At 41.1% G+C, this 24,899-nt stretch overlaps 1 long non-coding RNA gene across 1 annotated transcript; it reads right to left on the bottom strand.

Moving 5' to 3' along the window:
- Positions 1-916: 916 nt before the first annotated feature.
- Positions 917-24,285, bottom strand: LOC143419685 (uncharacterized). The gene is made up of 4 exons (XR_013099696.1): positions 24,161-24,285; positions 22,906-22,982; positions 1,632-1,718; positions 917-1,447 (listed from the first exon to the last, which is right to left on the bottom strand). It is a non-coding gene; the product is annotated as an uncharacterized LOC143419685 (long non-coding RNA).
- Between the last annotated feature and the right edge of the window lie 614 nt (positions 24,286-24,899).

Here is a 24,899-nt window from a genome sequence, read left to right as displayed (position 1 = left end):
GATCCAAGTATTACATTGCTTCAGGAGTACCCAAACAATATTTTATTTAAATCATCTGTGTCTGAGAAATTTACAACTTGGATGCTTCGGTACAACATGCAGTGTGCAACAGTGACATTAATACATGGATTGTGTACTCACAGAGGGCAAAAGGTTGAATTTTGTTCAGCAGAAGCAGAATGACCTCTAACTAATTCAAGGCAATCAGTAGGAGAAAACATCATTAAATCTACTGTGAAATGGCAGTGACAGTGCTAAAGGAGGCATATTTCTTCTGAGGTATTGATGTTATATGTGTTGTGCCATTGTTTGGTATTTATCAAGAATTTTTTATTAAATGTCTGGATGGAGACGCAACAAGATATAAAGGGATGTAAAACACAGCCATTGTTTCTCGCAGGTGCAAAACCTTTCAGGTTTGATTGAGGCCAACAAACCATCAAAATGTACTAACTACACAGAGTATGCAGATAGTGCATTGTGTACTACAGGAAATTACATGAACATGGGTATCCTGATTGAGAAAACTGAGGAAATATTATCTATATTGGATGCATTTTAGTCTGATACCAATATACCTGACTTACATCAATCCTAAAGAATATTCTGAAATGTTTTTTTTGACTGAACCTTAATAATGATATGAACCATTTTTGTCTTCAACGTTTCTCTTCTGTTGTCGCTCGGTGGTGTTATGTGGATGATCCAAAGTACCAGTGTTTCCTAGAAAAAGATATTTTAAAAAAAAAGAATGATTTTTTCTAAATCTTGTAACCACGAATAAAATCCCACTCACTTTCACTGCAGTGGAGTAGAGGCAGAAATCTCAGGATGTACAACTGAAAACTTTGGCAAATAAAACCATCACTATTTTCACAGCTAGAAACCACAATATGCAAGTGACATTTTTTTTGACATATTTATTGAGCAACTGAGCCTGTGGGCTGCACGGCTGTGTGTTTTCAGAAAGAGTGTGCCCACTTTGTGTGAATTGGCGAGTGTGTGTGTGAGAGAGTAGCACATCTCATTAGGCCCAAGCAGTGCTGTTGTCTGCAAGGGTACGTAAGTCCACATCGCTCCGGCTCCGTGGGATGTTTATTAAATTAATAAAAAGTTGCTCAAGGCGAGCTGTACCAGGGAATGCCCAGGGCTCGGCCGTGATTGGCACTCTCCGCCGCCTTGCGTTTTCTCAAGGGTCCGCCTGCGTTTGCTTTAACTAACTGGCCGTGACTGAGGAGAGCGGGCTGACATAAAGCTCCTCTCTTCTCCCTCCTCCTCTTCTTCCTATCTGTCTCCCTCCTCATCTGACTGGGTCCTGTTCACTTTGAATTGGGTGTTGCAGGAAACCAGTGAAACCTCCAGCTTTATCTTCTTTTTAGGACGATCTGCTGTTTAGCTAATTAAATTTAAAATTATTAGCTAAATAGAGTATTTGACCCAGTAGATTCTGTATGGGAAATGATACAAATATGTATAACTTGCAGAAGAGCTCATGAAATCTGTAAATCATGCTTTCTGTTATTATAATGACACTTTCTATGTATGTTAGTTTTTCTGTCTTCTTCAGGTGAAGCTTTTTTTAAGTATAAACATCACTTTTAGAGCATTTCCACATCTTTCGATTATCTTACCTCAATTTTGAAGATTTTATTCCCGGTGATGTGATGTTAACACCCAGTTCTTCTTTACATAACTCAGTGAGACAGCTGTGCAAATGCCTACAGAAAAAAATAAGAGCAGAGGTCACAAAGAGGAAACAATATTTATATCGACGGAGAATCGTCAGACTCAGAGACTCCTGTGGGAAAGATGAGCCTTGTTTGTTGGAGGAAAAAGAAAAAAAAAAGAGAAAAGAGTCATTATACAACCGTTTCTCACTTCACACAAACACTTTATTTAGACTACTGGTATTATGTTCCAATTAAACTCAAAAGAAAAGTCTGGCATTTCAAACTCTTCAGAGAATCTGCATATTGCCTTTCAGGAAAAAAAAAAAAAACAAAGAACAAAAAAAAAAACAAAGGAAAAAATTAAAATATATTATCATCTTTTAAAATCCTTTTAAAAATAAACAAGACAAACACAAACAAAACACAACAAAAAAGCCCCACTCTGTCTCTTTCACTTTCTATCTCTCCGTCTATCTGACTCTTTCCAGCTCGGCTGGGCGACTCTCTGAGGAGGAGGAGGAAGCTGAGAGAACTCATTTGCATATAAACTGTGAGAGGCAGGGATTGTCATCGGCGGCACATTAGACGCAAGGAGAGCGAAGGGAGAGGATTTTCATGTGCAAATTTCAGCCTCGCCAACTCTGTGCATTATTATTTCATCAGCGCCTAAGAAGGAAACCCCTCCGATCCCCAAACCCCACCATCATCCCCATGGACGCCTCAAGATTCAGACCAAATCCCCCCCCCCCCGCTCAAGTTGCGCCACTTCCCCAGAACGCCCCACTGCTGAGTAGCTGTTTACACTGGGGGTCCACAACACAGGAGGAGTCAATCCGCCTCTGCGTGAGATCAGATAAGAGGGAGCTGCAGAAAGAATGAGCACACATACACCAATTGTGACCAGCAATATTGGTGTTCCCTTGCATTAATTGCTTGTAAACTGCGAGGCTGGAGGCTTGCTGGCTTTCAAGTTTAAAAAGGAGATTACAGCCAATTAGCAAGTCCTCTGAAAGCACTTTACTGCCTGGGGAATAGCAGCTGATCCCTAATATGGGACAGCTGTGAGCAACAAAAGAACAGTCGCAGTCCTGCTTCTGAAAACACACTTGCAAGAGGAGCACTTTCAAAAACACACACATATTGTATGTGCTCACATGCAAATAAAAGAAAACCTGATTGATGGCTGCAAAGAAGTGCCATTATGGGCATGAAAAATGAATGAATGTGAGGCATGCAAACAGGCACGGAGTGCACGCACACATTCCCAAAAGTGACAAAACGGGAGCAGGCAGGGAGGTAAATATGTTTTAAAAGGTGAGAGGAAAACGTTTGTGGGTTGGGGAACGTATTTCATCCTTTTAAATCAATTTGTCAGGTTCTTCTCGGAGCCGCGTTACCAAAAGAGCCGAGTGTTTCCCTGTAAACTGCCATCTTTAATTTCTTTGTCTGACATGCTCCACTGTACCACGACACACCAGAGACCGAGCGTGAGGTGAGCAAAAGGTTCAAAGCCCAGATGGGAGCAGAGCCTGTGTACCCCTGAGCACCGCGGATTAACTCATTCACTCTCATGTCAAACAGTAGGTAGGAAGAGGAGGAACACAAGTCAAAAGATCTCCACAGGCTCGGTAATCTACGATGATTTATGCCGAGCCCCACGACTCAAACATTACGAGTCAAGCTCGCTGATTCCCTTCTTCCTCTTTATCTTTTCTCTCCGTGTTTCATTCCACTTTCTGCCTGTTTTCTGCCTGTGTACCTTTCTGTCACGTTCGCTCTGCACCTGCACATCCTCAGCTACACCCCGCCGCTGCCGCCCTGCCATCTTCTTCTGCCTTCTTTCCCGTCCCCGTACGCACATTAGCGAAAACAGCTGTCTGCCAGCTATTGTCACTTCAGGTAATGAGACTCTTAGGTTTCATACAAAACAGTTTGTGAAATCTAAATGTCGAGGTCCACAGTCCTAAAAATGTGTTTTTGTTCGACAGATAAATTGATTTTGGTGCTTCAACCTTACCACAGCCTTAACGTGTGGATTTAAGGCTGTTAACGACCCTGATAGGTAGCCAAAATTAGAAGCTATTGCAACTGGTTATTGTGGTTATTGGGACAGATACCTGAACCTGCACCGATATCACAGTTCAATGCGGTTTCATTGCATTACTATTCTCCTTTTGCCAAAACTGGAGCACATTCAAACCTTCTAAGATCAAGTTTGTCCACTTCTGGTGCTAAAAGAGGAGGATAAAAAAACATGTGTGCTCTGACATGTAATGACGTTGCATCTCCAAGTGAATCTGTAGCTTCACAGAGCTTAACAGATCTCTTCAGTCTTGCACCAGGACTTTGATAACAGATATTTTGGGTTCAGTCTTTTGCAGGGTGAGGTTTCCTTCAGTCAAACTTGTTCTGAGAGGATCAGCAGACTGGACATTTTAATTTTAGTTAGGCTTAAGCACAAAAAAACCCACTTTGGTAATCTTTAGTAAAAGATCACGGTTTGGGTAAAATTGCAACAGTTACTAAGTCTTTTAAAATGTTGTTTTCCTTGATTGGTGACACCTCCCTGCTCATCATACACAAAACCTATGCTTCTTACAAAAATATATTTCCTATTACTCACAAATCTGTACTTACTGACACAGAAACATAACAACTTTTTTGTGGCTATTTCACAAAATGCTGTGACACTGGGCTGAAAATGTTCCCCAAAGCATTCCTGACAATTATTTGTTGGCGAAGACCTTTGCTGTTGGACCGTACCATTGCTGTCAGAGTATGTGTTGCCCTGCAAGAATGTTTAGGTGTGTGATTTGTGTCAAAGTAACATCCAACTCAATGCTCAGACTTTTTTTTCCTAGTAAAACACCTGTTGGTCTGATTGGTGTATACTTCAGAGTCTTGTTATTATGGCTTTCTGTTTTCTTCTCTCTTTCTCTGTACTCGCACCTCATATTGCTTCTCCTCTAACTGATAACATGATCATTGTTTTCTGCCTTGTCTGTTTTGGTGCACTGCAATAAAGTATATTTATCAAGGTGGATAAATATATAAAAAAAAGAGTAAACAATCAACTGGCTCAAATAACTTGTCACTGTTGACTTTTTGCATCCATAGGGTGCCCATTTTTGTGGGTAAAGCACATTAATATGATGTCAGAGATCAAATATCATTATTTTGTATTATATTATTATATAAAAAGGGTTTTTTTGAGACGCAGTTGGATTTCCAGGTTCTCATAAATCTCTGTGCTTCTAAGCATTTTAAGAAATGCCCAATTTCTATCCACTAAATAAAATGTAGAGACAAAGCAGCACATTTACTGCTGCTTAATTCTGCATGCCAATCATCTTGTAAGACTGGGTGTCCCGTGCTCTCGCTGTGCTCAGGGGAGTATTTGTTTATAGCATGACCCTCTCTGTAAAGTCAACAGCTGTTTCCAGTCGGGCTTATTCGCGACACCACCATCCTTCAACATGATGGGTTTTGCCTTTTAACGCATCGCAGTTAACCACATCCTAATTAGAACTAATGACTTCCTTGTTAAAGACCTCTGCAGCTAATTGGCATACTGAACTGAAAGCAGAGAGAAAACCACTAGGAGGTGAGGAATTAAAAAAAATAATATGTAAGTTGTAAAACGAGGGAGGCTGACCAGAGAACGCTGCTAACCTTCTTATCAAACTGCATTTTTAATTAGAGATAATCAATATTCAAGGCAACAGATTTAACACAGTTTATATATCCATCACGGATCATAAATACTTAATGATTAAAAAAAAAAAAAAAAAAATCTGAAACCCCAACACTCCCAGATTTTTATTCCCCAAGTTTATGGCAATCTGGCAAATCAGATATGATTAATTATAAATTAAACTATTAGAGCACGCTTCAGAACCTCACGTTCACAAATTGCATCCACAACTGGGGTTGAACATGAATTTGCTCTCCTGGTATTTCTGCAGCTTGTATGCAAAGTCGCTGTGTCTGATTCGCATGCAGGGTCTGTTCTGCACCCTGTAGTTTCATTTAGATCAAAAAGACTCAAATAGACAGAGAATCACAGGATATCCAGAATATCTGATCATCCCCCCATCACACCTCACCTTGCCTCTGAGAATCTGAGCAGCTACCGAGACAATCTCATTAAATCGGAGATGTAAGAACCGGAGGGAGAAATATACAGCAGTAATACTCCTTGCTGTTGAGTTCGCTGTAAGATACAGTGAATCCTAAGTGCTTCAGCAACCCTCCATGTTGGACCGTTCAGGGAAGCAGTGGACATAAGTGGAAGCTTTGACAGTCACACCACATTAGTCCAGTAACTGTAAAAAGGCCTTTCTGGGATTTGTTCCCTAAAAATACTCTCACACCACTGGAAGCTGAAGTCTCTCTGGAGCCTTATTTGAAGCCTCGCAGCCTGAGGACAAGGCAGGCAGAAAAATAAATAAAAATAATCAAACATGCCCTCAAACAGCTCCTATTACATACACAACATGGCAAACAGTGTAAAACAATAGAGTTATTTCAGTGCAGAAAGAAACAGGACAGAGAGCAATGGCATCTTGGGGCAGAGGGCTGCAGGGCTGGGTGGGGGCCGCTCGGGTGGAGGTGGTAGGAGGGGTGCTCTAATGGGCTTGGGGAGGCTGCTGAGCCCTGCTGGAGGCCCACAGGAGGCCTTAGCCTGTGGTCTTGCCTTGGGCAGGCCTGCCATAGCAGCAGTCAGGTGGGCTGACAGACTGAGGGAGAAAAGGCCCTCCCCATGTGGCCTGCCATCACTCCCACAGCCCCCTCCCCTTTTCCTCCCTCTGCACAGATGTTCAGGGTTTGGGGAGCAACAAGCTGCACACAAACAAACAAAGACGGGGATTTAACATCTCCAAGTTGCATCTGAGTGATATCCTTCAGTGGATTGCTCTAATTGAGTCTCTGTGGTAGCTTTTAATTTTGGCATGTGCCGACCTCTCTGCTGCAAGATTAAAAGTTAAATGTTTGCTCATGCAATATGAAGGAGCCTGTAGTTTAAGGGTTATTAATTAATGGTCATTTACAGGCATGAATTAAACATTAACACAAGTCTGACATGTTGACACGTGTTAGTACAAAGTTTAGATTTGTGGAGTTGAAAGCGGCAGCAAAATCAATCTGCTCGTCAACACATATAAGTCTTTTCTCAATGGTCCGCTCTGGACTCGCTCGGTACTTATATAGCCGACCTTTGGCCCAATAGTTCCCCGAAGCCCCATCTATACAGCCCGCTGTAGGAGGTAAAGATCAGGGCTACCCAGCTTGGACTCACCCCTCCTGACCAGTGACGTGTGTAAAGCCTCTGGCATGACTCTCAGCATGGGAAAAGTGCAGCTTTATCACCACTGCTCAAACCTTCATCACACAAACCTCTCTTGCAGCACAGGGAGACAATAACGCCTCCATCAATTCCCATCTGAAGCTGCCGATTTCGGCAAAAGGTGGCACAGAGGCAACTTCAAAGTTCTGGGATACTCAAAGAAGAAAAAGGAGAAGCAAGCAGGGACAGTCGAGGAGGAGCATCTCTTTCCAGTCAGGAGGGAGGTCATTATCAGGCCATGTTTACGCCGGTACAGAGCACACTCATGCGTGTTGCTGTTTTAACATTTGAAATACAGTACTGCAGCCATCACTTCAGGCAAAATAGTTTATGTTCCTATGTCTGTGTGCGTGTGTCTGTGTGAGTGTTGTACAAAAACTCCACCGAGGCGCCACTTTAAAAGGTATTTGCATTATTTCTGCATAGAAAGGTGAAGGTCAGTGTTTCCCCAGCCAATCGCAGCATCTCAGCATAAACAGCAAAATAATACTTTAGAAAGTACGGCACCGGGAGACTAAAATGTCAGATTTAACGAGTCATTTTTCTATGAGTCTGTGGTGGCCAGTGCGATCCTCTATGCTGTTGCATGCTGGGGGAGCAGGCTGAGGGTCGCAGATGCCAACAGACTTAATAAACTGATCCGTAAGGCCAGCAATGTTGTGGGGATGGAGCTGGACTCCCTCAAGGTGGTGTCGGAGAGGCGGATGCTGTCCAAGATAAAGACAATGTTGGATAACACCTCCCACCCACTCCATGACATGTTGGTCAGTCACAGGAGCTCGTTCAGTGAGAGACTGAGATTACCGAAAAGCACCACTGAACGACACAGGAAATCATTCCTGCCTGTGGCCATCTCCCTGTACAACGCATCCACTTAACACACTGTTTGCTGCTACAACTACACATGTTTCTTTTCCAAATATTTATTTATAAGTGACTTATGTATGTATGTATGTATATATATGTATATATTGTACTATTCTTAGTTAGCGTATTGTCTGTCTTGTCTTAATGTTGGTTTAAAATGGAGCACTGTAACAAAAAATAATTTCCCCCAGGGATCAATAAAGTATTCTGATTCTGATTCTGATTCTGATTTGGTTTGTTTTCAGCTTTTTTTTAACAACCCCCTCCCCATAAAAATAAATAACAATAAACTGCCATTAAGACCTATAATATTTTTCTGCTGACAGCAAATAGTTGACATGAATGCACTCAAGCAAAGGAGGGAAAGCAGCTCTCGCCTGAATAGTAACAAATATCTGCTTCTAAAACTGAGTCTGAGGTAAAAAGGGGACGTGGACTAATGAATCCCATCAGAATACATTTACTCAAAAAGCAACAACTAGCATTAACTGTCTCGTTGAAGGCGCATAGCATATTTTATCAATTCTTGATCTGAAAAGCATCTTTGATGCTTAATGGCTATTAAAAATACCTGACTGAAATACAGCAATTTTATAAAATAGAAGATCCAGAAAATTCTTTACAGCATTTTTACTGTAAAGGTGGGAGAAACAAAATCGACACAGCACAGTATTGCGATATTTTGTGATGTGATATCATATCAATATAGCAACACCAAATATTGAAATTTTATTACATTAAATAAATAAAAATACTGTGGGAATACTATGAATAATGGGGCTCATATTGCCTGGTAGGAAGAAATCTCTCTGCAAACAGTCACAATCTGTTAAACTTGAACTGACTGCAATCAATCTCAGAGAGAATGTTAAAGGTTTACAAATAATTGTTATCTAATTTACAAATGCAGATAAACTGCTCACGTTTCAATCAGTTTGAATGAGTCTTTGAGGGGCTCGACTCAGCTGGCTGGCAGCTAGTTCTATTCTGGTTATTAGTTATTATTAATCCTCCACAACATGGTTTTTGTCCTGTCTTTCTTGCTTCATACATAAGATAAGATAAGATAAGATAAGACAAGATAAGATAAGATAAGATAAGATAAGATAAGATAAGATAAGATAACCTTTATTAGTCCCACACGTGGGAAATTTGTTTTGTCACAGCAGGAAGTGGACAGTGCAAAAGTTATATAGCAAAAATTTGAATCCAATAAGAATAAAATACTGTACACAACTGTACAGAATAAAATAAAATACTATATACAGTAGAATAAATAGAATAAAATATACAATAGGATAAAAATAGAATACAAATGCTGTATACAACTGAGTAAAAAACCAGTTGAAGCAGATGGGTGCTCCTCTTTCAGCCTGGCTGTGCTGGTGGTTTCTTCCTGCTAAAAGGGAGTTTTTCCTTCACACCTTCTCACTTTTATGCTCAAGTTATGCTCAGAGGGGATCATTTGATTTGTTGGGGTTTCTCTCTAATATTGTAGTGTCTTAGAATATAAAGCACCTCACAACTGTTGTTGAGATTTGGCACTGTATAAATAACTTGAATTGAATTGATTATAGTTCTATAGAACATAAATGTTGCTAACTGCAAATGTAATAGTTAAATGTGCAGTTTTGTTAAATGTGAATTTCTTTCTTTGCAGCAATAGATATCTTTAACAATTTATCACAGTTAGTTTCTGTATTATCTGAACCAGACTGTGTGTAATTGCCAACTTGACCCCATTCAATCACAGACTGACAGAAGACTGATAACAAATTGGCTTCTTCTCCTGCTTTTGTCTGTGGCTTTGTCAACACTTCTGTCTGACGTGGCCATCGTGTTCAAATAAAGCAGGCTTCTCTCTTAATGTTAGTGTTAGCGCCCATGTTGCGACTGCTTGATCAGTTCAGTACAGTGTGGGCACAGAGCACAAACACTTTGGTTGTGCAGAAGAAACCGCTGAACTCAATTTTTTTAAAGAATGAAGAACAGTTAAGAACAATGAAAGTGCAGTTATTTCTGTGGCAGAGCTGTTTACAGACCTGCTGCGCCGCTCACTGTCTCTACAAACCAGTTAACCCATAATTCATTAACATAAAGTGTGACTGAAAATAGCAAAACAAAGTCAAACTATGCCATATCAGTGATGTCAAGTGAAGTATGATAACATATTAGAATTGGAAATCTGGCAAAGTGATGATAACAACCTTGTGCACTCGCTCGGAAGGCGAGAAGAGGGTTAAGCGAACAAAGCCTTGAAAAAGAGTCCAATTCTCCAGCTCCTGCCCCAATCCTCGCAGTTACCCCCACAAAGTACACAAGAAAAAAGAAAATAGTATCATGCATATCATTCATTAGCAGCAAATAAAAGAAATTCTCTCTAATAGTGCCCCCAAATCCCTGAGCTCCCAGCACCACGGCGCAGGGAACTGAGGAAATGGGGGAGAGAGATGCAAAAGGAAGCCGTCTCCCTCAAGTGCTTGTTAGGCCCAAATTATTATGGCGATGAATAATTTTAAAAATAAATAAGAAAATAAATAAATAAAAAAAGGAACATTTATAGATCTAAGTATTATCAGAGGAGCCGCGGGTCTGTTGCCAAGCTCTCTGGGCCCGTTTGAAATCCGCCTTTGTTTTTCACTTTGATCTTTAACTGCTAACCTATCCATTGACTTCACCTGAATCCCCCACCCGTTAGCGCTTCTTCACCCACTTCCTCCTGTTAAACTTTTCTCCTACGAGGCGCAGCACTGCCCGCACTAAGTGGCAATCATGATCGCATCATCATCCTCATCATCCTCGTCATTAACTTTCTGTTCTTCCACAACAATAATTAACATACTGCACAGGGAGCAAGATTAGGCAGAGAGAGAGATGCTGTGGTAAATGAATATAGAGCAACACAGAGCAAAGAGTCGAGGGAAGGAAGCCATGTTGGAGAGAAAAAAAGACAGAAAGGAGATGAGAGAACACTGAGACCAGCTCGAAGACTCGGCTTTCTCTCCTCCTATCACAGTTTCAATGATTTGCTTTCTTTTTTCGCTCCTTGCTTTCATTTCTTTTCCTCTTGGTTTCTTCTGCTTACTGTTTATCTTTTCTTCTCTTGTTTGTTCACTCCTCTTATCTTTTATATTTCTTCTCATCTACTTCCCTCTGACTTTCTTCCTCCTCCTCGTCCGGTCACGTCTTCCTTCTTCTCATTTCTGGTTTCTGCTTCTCCTGCCATGCTTTACATTCCCATTTGGTTCCTCTTGTTTTATCTTATCCTTTACTTTACTTTCCTTTACCTCCTTCCTTCTTATGTTTTTGTATGTCTATTCTCATTTTCTTCTCCTCTTTCATTTCAGACTTTCCATTTCCTTTTCTCTTTCACCCATGTTCTACTTTTATCACCTTCATTTCATTTCCCTTATTTCTTTCTTCTTCTTTTTACACTTCCCTCCTCAGTATCTTCTTTCCTTTGCCATCCTCTTGCTTCTTTTTCTTTAATCTAATCCCTTTTCCTCCTTCCTCGCATTTCATTTTCTCTCATATATGTTTCCCCCCCGCTATGGGTCCCTCTGGTATCCATTTTCATAATTTCTTCCTCTTTTTCTTATTTTACTTTCAACTTAATTCCTTTTATCTCATTTCCTGCCACCTTGCTTCCTCACTTCTCACTATAAAATCTCCTCTTACCTATTTGTATCATCCTTTCTTCTTTTCAAATATCATTACCTCTTTCCTGTCTTTTTTTATCCATCATCCTTTACATGCTTTTTCATGCCTACACCCTTTGTCTCATTTCCTTCTCTTTACTTTCACAAGTTTTTGTCTTTTTTAAAATCTACTTTGCTGTTCTCATTTTCTCATGAGCCCACTTTTCCATTTTCACTGTTTCTCATTTAATTTTATTAATCTCTTCTTCCCTAATTTACTTTCCTTTTTCCTCATGTTCTCATTTCTGCTCTTTCTTTCTTCCAAGTTCTTTATCTAATTTCTTCCTCTTTCGCCCAAAACTTCCTTTTGCATTTCCTCGAATTTCCTTTCTCTCTTTCCCTCACATTGACTTGACCTCCTGCACTGATGCTTCTTCTAATTTCAAATTTGTTTCCTCTTTTCTTAGTTCATATGTCCATCTCCTCTACTTTTCTTCCTTTTTTCTTTTACAGTCTATTTTTCACTCTTCCCTTCCTATCTCCACCTTCTCCCTAATTCCTCCATTTTTATTATCTTCTTCTTGTCTCATTCATTTCCTTTTCCTTTTTATGTCCTTCCTTCTGCTCCATTCTCATCTTCCTCCTGAGCATTTCAGACCTCCAGTGAAGCAGCATCTCAGCTCTGTGGTCTGTGCCTGGCCTCTGATTCATATTATAATGAGACGCATCCCAACATCCCATTTTCACTGTACTCTTCCCCACCTCCTCCCCACCTCCTTCCCTGGCTCTCATGTTTTCCCTGGTACCCAACGTCACCCCCCACTCTCTCCCCACTTTGCTCCCCAGGTCCCCGAGTGGCTCGCTCGATTCCGTTTCATCACACTTCAAACGGGCCCAACGCGATCCACGCAGGGAGGACCCAGGGACCCGAACATCTGCACGGGGAGGCATGTGTTGTGTGGTACTCCAGCGTCCGAGGGGCTGGGGGGGGGGGGGGGGGGGGGGGGACACGCAGTGCTACGAGCAGATGTCACTGGGAGCTGAGCAGCAGGCTGGGGGGATGCCGCAGGGAAAGAGAGACATAGTGAGGGACCCACCCCTGCAGCCCTGCCTGGGGAAGGGGGAGAGACAGGAGATAAACCTGAGTTTCTCCAAACACTCCACCTTTGCTCTGCTCTCCTCTCCTCACCTTGCAGCTCAACTTCCCCTCCTGCTCCCCATTTTGACAGTACATTTAGGTAATTAGTCACCTCGGCACTAATAACCTAATCATTGCTTGTCTGGGTGTGTTTTCTCTCCATTTCAAAGTCTGTGTCCTCCACGGGCTCTCCTCAGAGTCCCGGTGTGGAGGTGGAGGGGCAGAGGAGGCATACAATTACCTTTGTCTGGTTACTCCCCATGGCACAGAGAAAGCCAAGGGTCTGATCCCAACCAAAGCAAGGGCCCCTTTTACTGGAGAGAGAGAGCCTGCTCTTTGGAAAGGGTCAAGATTGCTCTCACATCCATTAACACCGGAGCTATTTCATCACTGCCTTGTTCTGGCAGGCGGGAGCTGTTGGGGACTGTGATCAGCCTCAGTCGAGCACAGACGCTGACATTTCCCCAGTTAGTGAAAGTGGCAATCCGGAGCTTCTGCTGTCAATGAGTCATCAAAGGGCTTGTTTGAGAACAGCTGTTGACGTCAGTGCACTGCCACAAGCGTTAACCCTTGTTGAGATATGAAGTTGTTTTTTCTTCCCGTCTGCATGCATGGGCATCATACAGGCAGATCTCTAAGTTCACAGTTAATCTGCCATCAAGCAGGCAGCGTCTTCTGACAGCTCGAGCGGTACGGTGAATATTAAAAACTTGATTTTTGCAGGTGTCTGGTGTTTATTACAAGTATACTTTGCTCAGCTGCCCAACATTTTCCAAAGTATACTTTAAAAATTTGTTGTTTTTGTTTTTTTGTGGGGTTTTTTGTGCCAGGAAGGTATTAAATTTCTTTTATTTCAGAGCTGTGAAATCCTCCAGCAGTAATGTGTTGTTTTCAAACTACTTCACTGTCTCACAGCTGCAGTCACTGTTCAAAACTGCAAAGTTGTTTCTCCAATTTTAGTGCGTTCGTGCGTTTTTAAAGCCAGAATGTGGAAACGACACAGACGCTACATATAAGATTTGTTGAATTTTAATGCTCAGAGTGTTTACAAAACATGCTGGAAGCTGCGTTTCCAGTATAAGGAGTAATAATAAAAACACAGCTGTACCTTACCTGCAATTTTTCCACCATTCTATGATTTGATTTGACAAATTTATTTTCATTCACCGTGTTTTTGTGTAGGACATCAACAAGTTGCCAAAATTGTATCTGTTTTTTTTTTTAATACAACTTGAGGAAGAGTTCACGTGAATTTTCCCAGTTGGGAATTAATTTTTTACGTTACTCCAACACTGCATGAATGCACAATGAGATTTGGACACACAGGGTACAAAAATATAGATTTGTCTGCTGTGACTTAAGTGGGTTTGTATTAGGCCAGTATGGTGAGTATTATAATGCATTTATCTTACATTTACAATGTAGTTTAGCAGATGGAGAATTTTTTGATTATCATTCAATTTAAAGTATAGCTGAAGCTGCGTTTAGTAATGCACTACAGTAATGCACAGATGAAAAGGTTGAAAAATAAATAACAGAAATAGTCACAGTGAGTTTATGTAATAAGCAGTAAAAGAGCTAAGAAACCTCCTAGATTTTCAATCTGTATCTGCTTTTCAATTTGGAATATTTTTCAAATCTCAACAGTTTGGACTCGTGTCCTGCAAGCACAAAAAAAATCTGCTTATTGTTGCTCTGAAATCACCCTCATTCATTCCTTATAATCTAGTGTTGTGTTTTTGGTTTTGGATCTCCAGCTGTGCTCACTGCGACAGCCGTCATGTCACCCTTTTTTATTATTCAAGTTTCTTGGAGCCAAACAGCTGTTTTGCATGGCAGATTGAATCAGAGCTTGTCATGACTCCTTTACTTACTCCGGTGATGGATAGAAGGACTGAATTCTTGCATTGTGGCACAGTTAAAAAAAACACAAAAACAAAAAAAAGGAAAGAAGCCGATGTTGTAACCCCTCGGTACGTCGATGATGAATTGCAAAAGACTGTAGCTTTTAAGTGTGCTGTGGAGGTTGTTAGAGTGAGATTTTCACAGTGTACATTTATACTTGTATATAAATTAAGTTTCACAATGAATAAAACATCTAAACTTCACATGCATAGACTTTTAGTCAGAGGCAAGCGTCAAAAGCAGAGAGAAACAAAATTAATCGTTGCAGCCACTAACAATATTCTTGTCCGTAACAAACTCCTTCGAATGGATTTCACAAGGAAACGCGTGGTAGACGGGCTTTATTAGACGGAGCTGAATGCATTGCTTTGGCTTGATGGCGAAGTCGATGTGCTTCATCACAGTCTGGGTAATGAGAGATAACTTCCCTGCTTCTGCAGGAATCGAGTCCGGCACCACAACCCCCATGCATTTTTTATCAGCTGCAATTACTCAGAGCTTGTTGATATTTCCCATTCGTTTCATTTGGGAAAATTTGCATCTGATAACCAGAGGCCTGCTGTAGGGCTAAGCGAACTGTGCTGCAGTAAATTATAGGTCTCAGACTGTCCAACAACAAACTGGAGGATTTGCTAATGGCCACTCTGCAGAACAGGTCATCTGCAGAGAGGTCTTCCTTTTTAGATGTACTGTGCACATTCATTCTCCTGGCAGTTTAGTCAAAACTTGTGAATAGTACACATTGTGCTTTTCAATATTCTTCATTTGGATCATTCTCCCCCTCCTCACACGAGGTTGCACGTAAATGATGAAACAGTCTGCGATTTATGATGTCGCTCAAGGTGTAAGGTATCACCTGTCTACCAAAAATGCTCAATTTGCTTTAACCAAGATGAGCTTTGCTTCATTTCTCCAACTGCACTCTAAAAGTAGCAAAAATTATCTAGATGTAGGCCCAGCATCCTCAAAGTGGTTGCATGTTGTGGAGCCCTTGAATGGCAAGGAAATAAAACTACAGTGTGGTACTTTTCATTTGTCTATAATTCATTTGATACAAAGATAAAGCACCACAGAACAAGACTGCGGGAGTCTTCAGTTTCAACTCTTCTGTTCTACCAGACTTAATCTCTACAACAGTGACAAACACCACCATGTTCAGTGTGTGCGTTTTTCTTGTGTAGTCCTCAGTTACATGCTGACTCTTAAAATCGCCACTCGATAATCAAAACTTTTGGAATCTTGGCCTAGGCCTGGAGTTTTTAGAAAACTGGTTTATTTTAAACGATTAAACTATAAATAATCTAGCTTCAGCCAAAGTCTTGTGAGAATTGGTGTCTCTTAATTGGACTGCCCTCATCCATACCTTGCCAGGTGTAGACAGTTAGCAAGGCAACACTGTAAACTCATGCACTGCCACTGCAAAGCAATGAGGGGTTGTCATCACAGTTAAATTACTGGGCAGCTGCAACATGGTACAAAACAAAAATGGACAAAAATGAGATTGCCAGGAAATACATAATTGAGACACATTCCAAAAGTCATTGCACGATTAAGCAATCTATGAAGGCTGGGTCAAAATATGTGATTATAGAGCATTTAATATATGCAGACTATGACAGGTGGCCGCAAGCCTAAAGATGTCAGCCACTGCCCCAGAGTAATAAAAGAAAAAAAGCACTGCATGATGTTGCTTTTGTACTGTCGGTTTCTCTGGCGTACAGCGCTTTCTTTAATCAACTCTAATTAGCAGCAGTTCTTTTCGATTAATGCCGCAGACCTGAGGTAGAGATGAAGCTTTGAATATCAGTATTTCCCTGACAGGACGGGGAAGATGAGAGCTGATTGACAGGCAGCCTTCTACCCTGATCAAGGTGAGGAGACCAGGGTGGCTGCTTCCTGGTGTCTTGGATTTCTTGTAATTGACAGGTGCAGAGAGACGTTCGGGGGTCCTCGTGGAGCTCTTTGCCGTTTATGCAGATTAACACGTCACAAGTACAAATGAATAAATAAGCCAGTAAGCGCGAATCAGGCATTTAGCCTGAGGGGACGCCATCATTAACAGATTAAACAAAGTGACTAATCACAAAAACAATCCGCTTCAGAAGTGGAGAAAGTCAAAAGACGGCAAAGTTTGGGGGTAAAAAGCTAAGCAATCTCAATTATTCAGCTATTGGCAAACAAAAGATATGAATACATAAAAACCGAGTGCTGACAGATAATAGATTTTTTTTAACAGACAATTTTGATGAAAAAGAATTTGCTTGCTTATCTGCATTTCTTCCATAGCCCACAGAAGAACTGGAAGTTTATAATGAAGGAAGTTCATAAATGATCTTCGAGGGCAGGATCACACGGATGGCTTAAATTCTTAAAGCAGTCAGGCAGTGTGGGCATCTGAGGCAGAAGTCTCATGGGAATGCTTTAGGTCAGTGTGAAGAAAATGGTGGGATAACAGATGATGAACAAACGAGACCCACGCAGGGTGTACTGACACTAAAAAGAAAATCCTGCTTCCTTTGAAGCCCAAATGAGCTGATGTGAAGTCCTCATATTCCGCACACACACCCATGCCACTGCTCATGAACTGAATCCTTAAGAATCAACCAGAAATCAGATTTTTTTTTTTTTCATGGCGTTTTATATATATATAAAACTCAGATGACCAGAGCGGCCGTAACCTCAAATTCAACTCCATTCATGGAAACAACTCAGCTGTAAACACATCACTGCTTGTAAATTGGCCTAAAAGCGCTCCTGGTTTCTAGACTTCCCTTCACGCACAGCGGACACCAGCCTACTTTGACCTTCACACCGAGCCATGGCCCAAAACCTCAGCTATTGATTTTTCTAACTATCTGTTTACTCCTCGTCTTCACACTTTCCCAGCTGCTTGGAGAGCATCGTTTGCCCCGAGGCGATCAGCAGGGCTCAGCTTGTTCCAGTCTTTGATCATCGTTCACCCAGCGGATTAACATATGCGCACTCTCTTCCTCCCTTTGTCGCTGAGCTTGATAATAAATCTACGGCCTTCCTCTATCTCTCTCTCCCTCTCTCTCGCTCCAATATAGGACGAGCCATGAATCAATCAGCCTCGCTTTACGCCTCGTGTCCGACATGGATGCAAATCACAGAAGGATCTACGGGTAAAGCTCTGCTTATTAAAACCCGATGCCTGAGTCATTACAACCCGCTTGTGCACGTGCGTGTCTCTGAGATGAACAGCAGGTAACACTCGTGAAATACAGCAACTCCGGTGGAGATAGAGGAGATAGAACACAGACGGACAAGATTAACTGATTTCTAAGACTATTATCTCAACAGAGGCCAAAACTAAGCCTAACCCACTTTGCCAAACCAAAAAGAGAATGGGAAGCTAATGAAGTTAATTACTGAGTCATTGTGGGAGGTTACAGCCTCGTCTAAAAGAGGCTTAATCTGAGGGAAACTGCAGTGCAGAGGCTCGAGTTCATACCTGCCCTCGCTGTGCAGTAAGTGTACTAATTAAGGTTGGTTTGAGCCTACAACCATCCCAGTTAGCTCACTTAAAGGGCCAGGGCTTCTGGGGTTTGGAACAACACTCTTAAGGACTCTGCAAGTAGGACACTGAGCAAATGTGTGCGAGACCAAGCGGGAAGAAGAGAAAGTGTGCGTATTTCCAGGTAGACGGGTGACTTTTTTCTTAAAAAGCAACCCATGTGGTTTCTCTAATGGCCACTGTTGAGGCACGCCCTCACTCCCCGTTGCCTTTCTTATTTATTACGACCTAATTATATCAGTGTGTCAGCTAACACAACCAGCTCCTTGCCCTAAATGCCGCAATGCTCTTGTGACTGAACTCGTACTTACAGACCTTATGTTTCTGAACTGTGTACCATTTAACCACAGCTTCTCGAGGCTCACATGGTTGTTTAGCCTGCTCTTTTTTTGTACCCCCACTCTGCCCATCAAGAATGCAACGGACAAGGCAGAGGACCACATGTGGCGAATGAAAATACAGTAACAACATGAGCTCAGGACTGGCAGGACGAGGCAGAGGAGGAGGAGGAAAAGGAGCGGGTCTGGACGAGTTCCCCTCCACATCATCAGCATGTCGGCCAGAGCAGGCCTGCGAGGTGCCATAGCTGGGGCCCTATTAAAAAAAAGAGGAGGGGAAAAAAAAACGAAGCCCAGCTTGCTGGAAAAGATCCGTCCTCTCACCTTGGAAAACAACAACCCCACTCGCTCCGACAGTGAGACAATCAGCCGTGAGCTGCTAAGGGTGAGGCGGCAGGTGACCCGGCGTGCCAAGATGAGGCCGGTTCCACACACTGATGAGCGCTTTCACAGACATCAAACCAGAGTGCCGCAGACCTCCCCACGACCTGCCTGTGCTGCCTTGTCTCCTGCTCTCTGCTTTTATTTGAGGTTGATACGGGCAGGCGGATTGGCAAATATCGATCACGGCGCTCTCGGTAAAATTCTCCCTTCAGGTCTGAGCGGTGATTACAGGCCTTGGACCCAGCTGATGCAGCCTGTGTGCGTGTATGTGTGGACATTTAGGTTTTCTCCTACCCCACCTCCCAGACAGGCTGAGGAGAGCAGCCCCATATTCTTTGGTTCGAATGTCTCCAATCATCTGCAGAAGAGAGACATCTTTAAAAAACACCCAGACAGACGGGCGGGTGGGCAGGCAGGCACACTGTACAACACAGAAAATAGGTTATAAAGCATGGAGAATAATGCATGTGAATCTCAATCATCGAAATTCAAATGATTTGGATGCATCCCCAACCAGCCCTCCTCTGCTTGTCTGCCTTCTGTCGAGGCCTCAGAGCTCACCAATCGGATCGGAAGGAAACAGGCTGCAGATTCAGAGGGTTTGCATTAGGAATGGCCCGTTATTAATTAAGCTCGTGGAGAAGAGTTTTTTGACAGCGGCTCCCGAGGCGGCGAGCGGTGTGGATCTTGGCGCTGACCTGGCCCAGCAGGGGAAGGAGCTGTGTCTTTGAGGTGGTGGTGGCGGTGGTGGAGGGGAGTAGACGGGGGCTAGAATAGGTGGTAGGCGGGAGAGAAAGAGGAGGAAGGTGGCGGATGAGGGGTGGGGGTTGGGGGGCTGGCTTCATGCCGACAGCCAGGCCTGCCACGTCTGCGTGCCCGCTTTGAAGTGTCACCTTGAGGGAAGAGCCGATGGCCGGGAAGCCGGGAGGGTGGGAGCCGCGGAGAGGAGTGGCACGGTTGGCATTGCCAGACACGGCGCTTTAATATTGCATGGGCTCCCGTCCATCTCTGTACACACTCAGGACATTCCTTCTGCTTGATTTAGTTTGAAAGTAGATCTTTGTTTTTTTTGTTTTTTTTCCTCCCTCTCCTTTCCCCTCCTCTCTCGCCATGCTGTGGCTCAACACCTGTGCTTGTTTTGTGCTCATTCCTGCCTGAACAAATGTCAAGCTCTGCAGTCAGAGGAACTTTAACAACTCCTTGCATTATGAAAGTTGACAGCGTTGCATTTGGCCTGCTGAGTGACATAAAGTCTGTGCAATATTACGTATTACAGTGCAATAAACATTCTGTCGATCAAAAGCTAATATGTTGACAGAAATATTGATGTTTTCGTGAGAAAAATTTCTTTTTTCATAAAGCACACGCATACACACACCAAAAAAAAATCTGTTAGTACAGTGAAAATGAAACCAATGTGTTTCCAGTGCTGAAGATAGAAACTTTAAGATCAATATACAATTAAAAGAAGATGTGCAGACATTTTATACTTTCTGGTCTCCAAGACGCCCTTAAACCCTTGGATGCTGAGAAAATTTAAACTTGGCAAAGAAAATCTTTAATATGAAGCATTTCACATTTCAGAATAAAACCAAAGAAACTGGCAGATCGATACTCCCATACCTTAATGGCCAACTTTCTGTAGAATCTTACCAAGTAAAGGCAAAAAAGAAACTCTCACTCTAAATTTGCTAATTTCTAATACTGCTTTTATCCCTTCCTCCAGTGCCATCCTCCCTTTATGAAAACTAAACCATACCGTTGGGGACTCAACTTAAACTTTTATTACTTCTCTCCCATCATCACTGTGCTCGCCTGACCTGCTGCCAACACAGTTACAGAACACGGCGGAGAATTAAACATGGCGTTAGTTTGAGAAGATGCATAAGAGGGAAGTTTATCAACAGAGGCTGCAGGAAGGAGGTGTTTTGAAGTGAGGAAAAGCGCATTTAAAAAAAACACTCACGCTGCACGCACTTTCTACCCACTTTAACAACCGTCCCAGTTCACAAATAGTAGTTTTAACTCCCCTGATTAGCACTGACATCTGCTGCCTTTCATCTCTCCCTCCATCTTGTTTTTTTAATCAGATTAACCCAAACGGGCATCCTTTAATGGCCTCTTTTTTAGGAAAGCTGAAAGAGGAGAGATAATTAAAATAATTAAACCGCTGGGACCGGTCTGTGCACGCTCATCTCCGGCTCTTTTCTTTTCTTCTTGCCTTTAAGTTTTGATTCCGCCTTGCTTACCAATTCAAGCAGCACAGAAAAAGAGAGGGAGAGAGAGAAAGACTCATCATCCTCACTTAATTGCATTAAGTTGACTCTCGGAGGTCCAATTTTTCCCTCCAAAACCAACAGCCAATGTAGGATCTGATCTTTAGGTGCATGTCAGCCTTCTAAATGTGGAAGCGGTGGGGGGAGGAGGGCACACTTCTAAACAGTCTTTATGGAGCATATTTATTTAGTCAGTGAGTGTATTTTGCATAAGGCCAAAGATAAAAAAAGAAAAAAGGAGGGCGGGAGTATCCTCTTTAATGATTATTTATTCATGGACTTTTAAGCTTTTAATGAGGACAAATGAAGGCGTTTTTCAGAGTGTCAGTATGTAGTATGCTTACCAAAAATATTCTTGTTTAGCATTTTCTTTTGCACTGTATGTCCACAAGGAATAAACACTAACATTTAAATATAACTAGGAGTTTGGAGCAATCAGTTTATCTTGATCTTGCATACAAACATCAAATCTCCCGCAAGTTTTGATCAAATTCTGTAATGATGATGCAGATGATGCTGATTATGATTTAACAATTTTCAGCGTTCCTTGTAACTGGCGCTAAATCTCATTGATAACCACTACAAAACAACAACAACAACAAAAAGAAACTGAAATTATAGGAGTCTGGGTGTTTTTCAGAATAAGAGTTTTCTCATTTATTTCCAATTAAAACACCAATGACAACGTTATCAATCAACAGCCTTGGAATTGAACTGTTTTACATCAGCTATTCACGCCGGTGTAAGTTATTCCCCTTCATGCAAACACACGTCATACACTGGTATATTGTAGCTTCCAAGCTGACAGCCCAAAGGGAAAAAAGTAGGCTATACTGCACCATCTGAGTTATATTCTACATTATAGGTGTACATATCTTGAATATTATAATTACACGTCTTCAGATGAATTCAAACTTCCTGTCAGAAAGAATCTAATGAATTCTTGCATGAGGATTTTACTGAGAGCAACAGCCCTGACATCTTCCTCGGAGTGCAGCCCCAAACTTTACACAAGCTTCGATGTCTTTTTCCCCTCTCATACACTTTCACTTCATTCAGATCATTTTCACAGGGCTTCATTTCAAGTTTGCACCAAAAAAGATTTATATTTAAATTTTCATGGAATCTTTGAGAACATTGAGGAGCAATTTCACATTTGCACTGACATCTAATTTCTCAAGTAGAGTCTGAAAGCACAAATTGCCAAGGATTCCCTATGTGCCCAATTATCCTGCATCAATTTCCTTGACCCTGCGGAATGCTGGTAAATTAATCATATCACTTTTTCCCCCCCTTCTTCTTTTTTTTTTAGGGCTCTCTCTCGTGGAATACATATGCACACGTTTGATAAACTAATCATACTTGGTCGGTTGTATTCAGAAAAAAAAAATAATTCTCTGAAGCAGGATGAGAGTCAGCAGTCAGGCCCAGAGAACTGGGAACTGATGCAACATGCAAAGTCACATACATAAACATGCAATCCATAAGCAGAAAAAATACAACGCAAAATGACAAAAAACCTATTCATTTTTGTATTAGTAAAAACTCAATTGTATTTATTAATCAGTAAATCATTGTGTCTAGTTTTCTGTATGCAGTATTTATAGACAGTAGATGATGGTAGAAGTATTAAAGAAAATAATTAATGTGAAGAGTCATTGGCAATATTATCAATACTTTTATATAAATAAATATACACATATTTTTATGTTTATACACACACTTTAACAGCACCATTAACAGCCTAAGGATCTAAAACATCTACGGTGATTGCCTGCATAACAACGTATTTACCAGGCTGCCTTACCTGTTGATCCCAAAGACTATGGTTGATCCTAACATGGCTGCAGAGTCTGGCGTCTGTTTATGGAGGAACAGTGTCCTCTAGTGGAAGCAACACAACACACACAACAGTACAAGTACAAGTAAATAAACAAAAAAGAGAGGGCCGTGGAAAAACAACAACCATAAAACACTGATCTCAGAAATGTACTCATCATTTGGGAAAATGCAGAACAAGTGTTCTTCTTAAATGTCAAACAGCTAGGAAAAGCTGTATTTTTTAAGGTATTAAACAAAATCTAATGGGGTCGGGTACAGATGATACACAAGGTTCTTAAAAATGTCTTTACTGTACATTGTGTAATTTCTTCTGACTGCAGAGCTTTTACTTTTGTTTCATTTTTTAGTTGTCCACCCCCCTCACGTTTTTATATAAAAATTCTACTACTTATTGTCTAGATTTTTGTTGTTTTGTATGTAACTTAAACACAAAAACAAAGCAAAGGGCAATACAAAAACCTTTTAATCATGTAATACACGCTTGAAATCTTCAAAAAAAAAAAAAAGGCAAAGCAGCACTGATAGTTCGAGCAGTTGTTAATGATGCTGAGAAAACTAGATGAAAATACTATCACGTAAGTAAAAAAAACAACTCTAGGTTTAAAGAACTTAAACCTTTGTTTTGGTTAAGATGCTGGTATGTAAAAGATGAAGATTTTCTTTTAACTTGTCTGAAACTGGATGAAGTGATATTTGCATGGGGCGGGAGGAGTGGGAGTCTCTGTTTTTTTGTTGTTGTTTTTTTAGAATTCTGACTCTAATTTCATAATTATGAAAAATCTGACATTCTGAGAAAAAAAAAGTCAGAATTCTGACATTAAAGAGATTTTGGCCCTGATCCTCTTCCATAAAAGTCACCTCATTGCTACTAGCTATGTTGTTTATATCTATTAAATAATGCGACAGAGCCAGGGAGCATTAGCTCGATGTCGTGCTTTTCTCCGGTAGTTTAGGATTTTTGTTGGGGTATTTGTCCAAATAGTTGGAATAAAAGCCATACTAGGTAAAGCTGGGCCCAAAAGTCCTAACTAGTCAATTTGTGGACGCACTAGAAAATACTTTTACATAGTAGGCCTATTTGCTATAATTGCCCAGGCTAGTAACTTTGAGGCTTACTATTTAACTAGTTAGTCGTAAAACATTCCCACGTGACATTAAGGACATTTACCCCCATTTACTCCTCATTAATCCTTAAAAGAGTTTATAGTAGGTGGACTTACCTTTAGTCTGGACAAACCCCTTTCCCTCCCTGCTAGCAATTTTAGCTTAACTAAGCTAATCTAATCTTATCCTTGCCATATTATCAACTAAACTTTAACTGCCATTTATGGAAGCTTGTTTCTGCTGACACTGAGTATCTTGAAATTTTTAAATTTCCTGAGTTATTTTGACTTTTTGGAATTTTCTCATTTCAATTTCATCTGGTTTTTTTTTTTTGTTTGTTTTTAAGTGTTTTTAATTATTGTTGTATGGGGGACATATGTCAGAGGTAAGAATAAAAAACCTGTACAGGTATTACAATTAAAACGTGGAATTTTATAAAAGCAATGACTTAGACTTGGAGCAGTTCAAAGTCTGAATAAACATGTCCCCCTAACCCATTAAGCAAATTGATACCTTTTTTGTTGTTGTTTTTTAACCAAATTAACACATAATCAAACCAAGCATATCTCCTACATTTTTATTTTAGTTTTGCAAATTCACAATGTCATTTGTCTTAGTTTTTTTTTTTTTCCATCTAGTTCTAGTTTTTAAGTTTACGTTAACTATTATAATACTGATTCTGAGTAAGTTAACCATTTCAGATAACTTTTCAACTTACTCAATTTTAAATTTATTAAGTCCAAATTTAAAGAACTTGAACTTTAAATTTCTAGTAGCTTAACTGAGGAGAGTAAGCTTATTTGTCTACTTCAATTCGACTGGGAGGTGACTTCCTAAATTAATAATATTGTCAAT

The sequence above is a fragment of the Maylandia zebra genome, linkage group LG7 (assembly GCF_041146795.1).
Source record: "Maylandia zebra isolate NMK-2024a linkage group LG7, Mzebra_GT3a, whole genome shotgun sequence".
Taxonomy (NCBI): Eukaryota; Metazoa; Chordata; class Actinopteri; order Cichliformes; family Cichlidae; genus Maylandia; species Maylandia zebra.
Note: the sequence above shows the minus strand (reverse complement) of the source record. Positions and strands in the feature narration are given on the sequence as shown.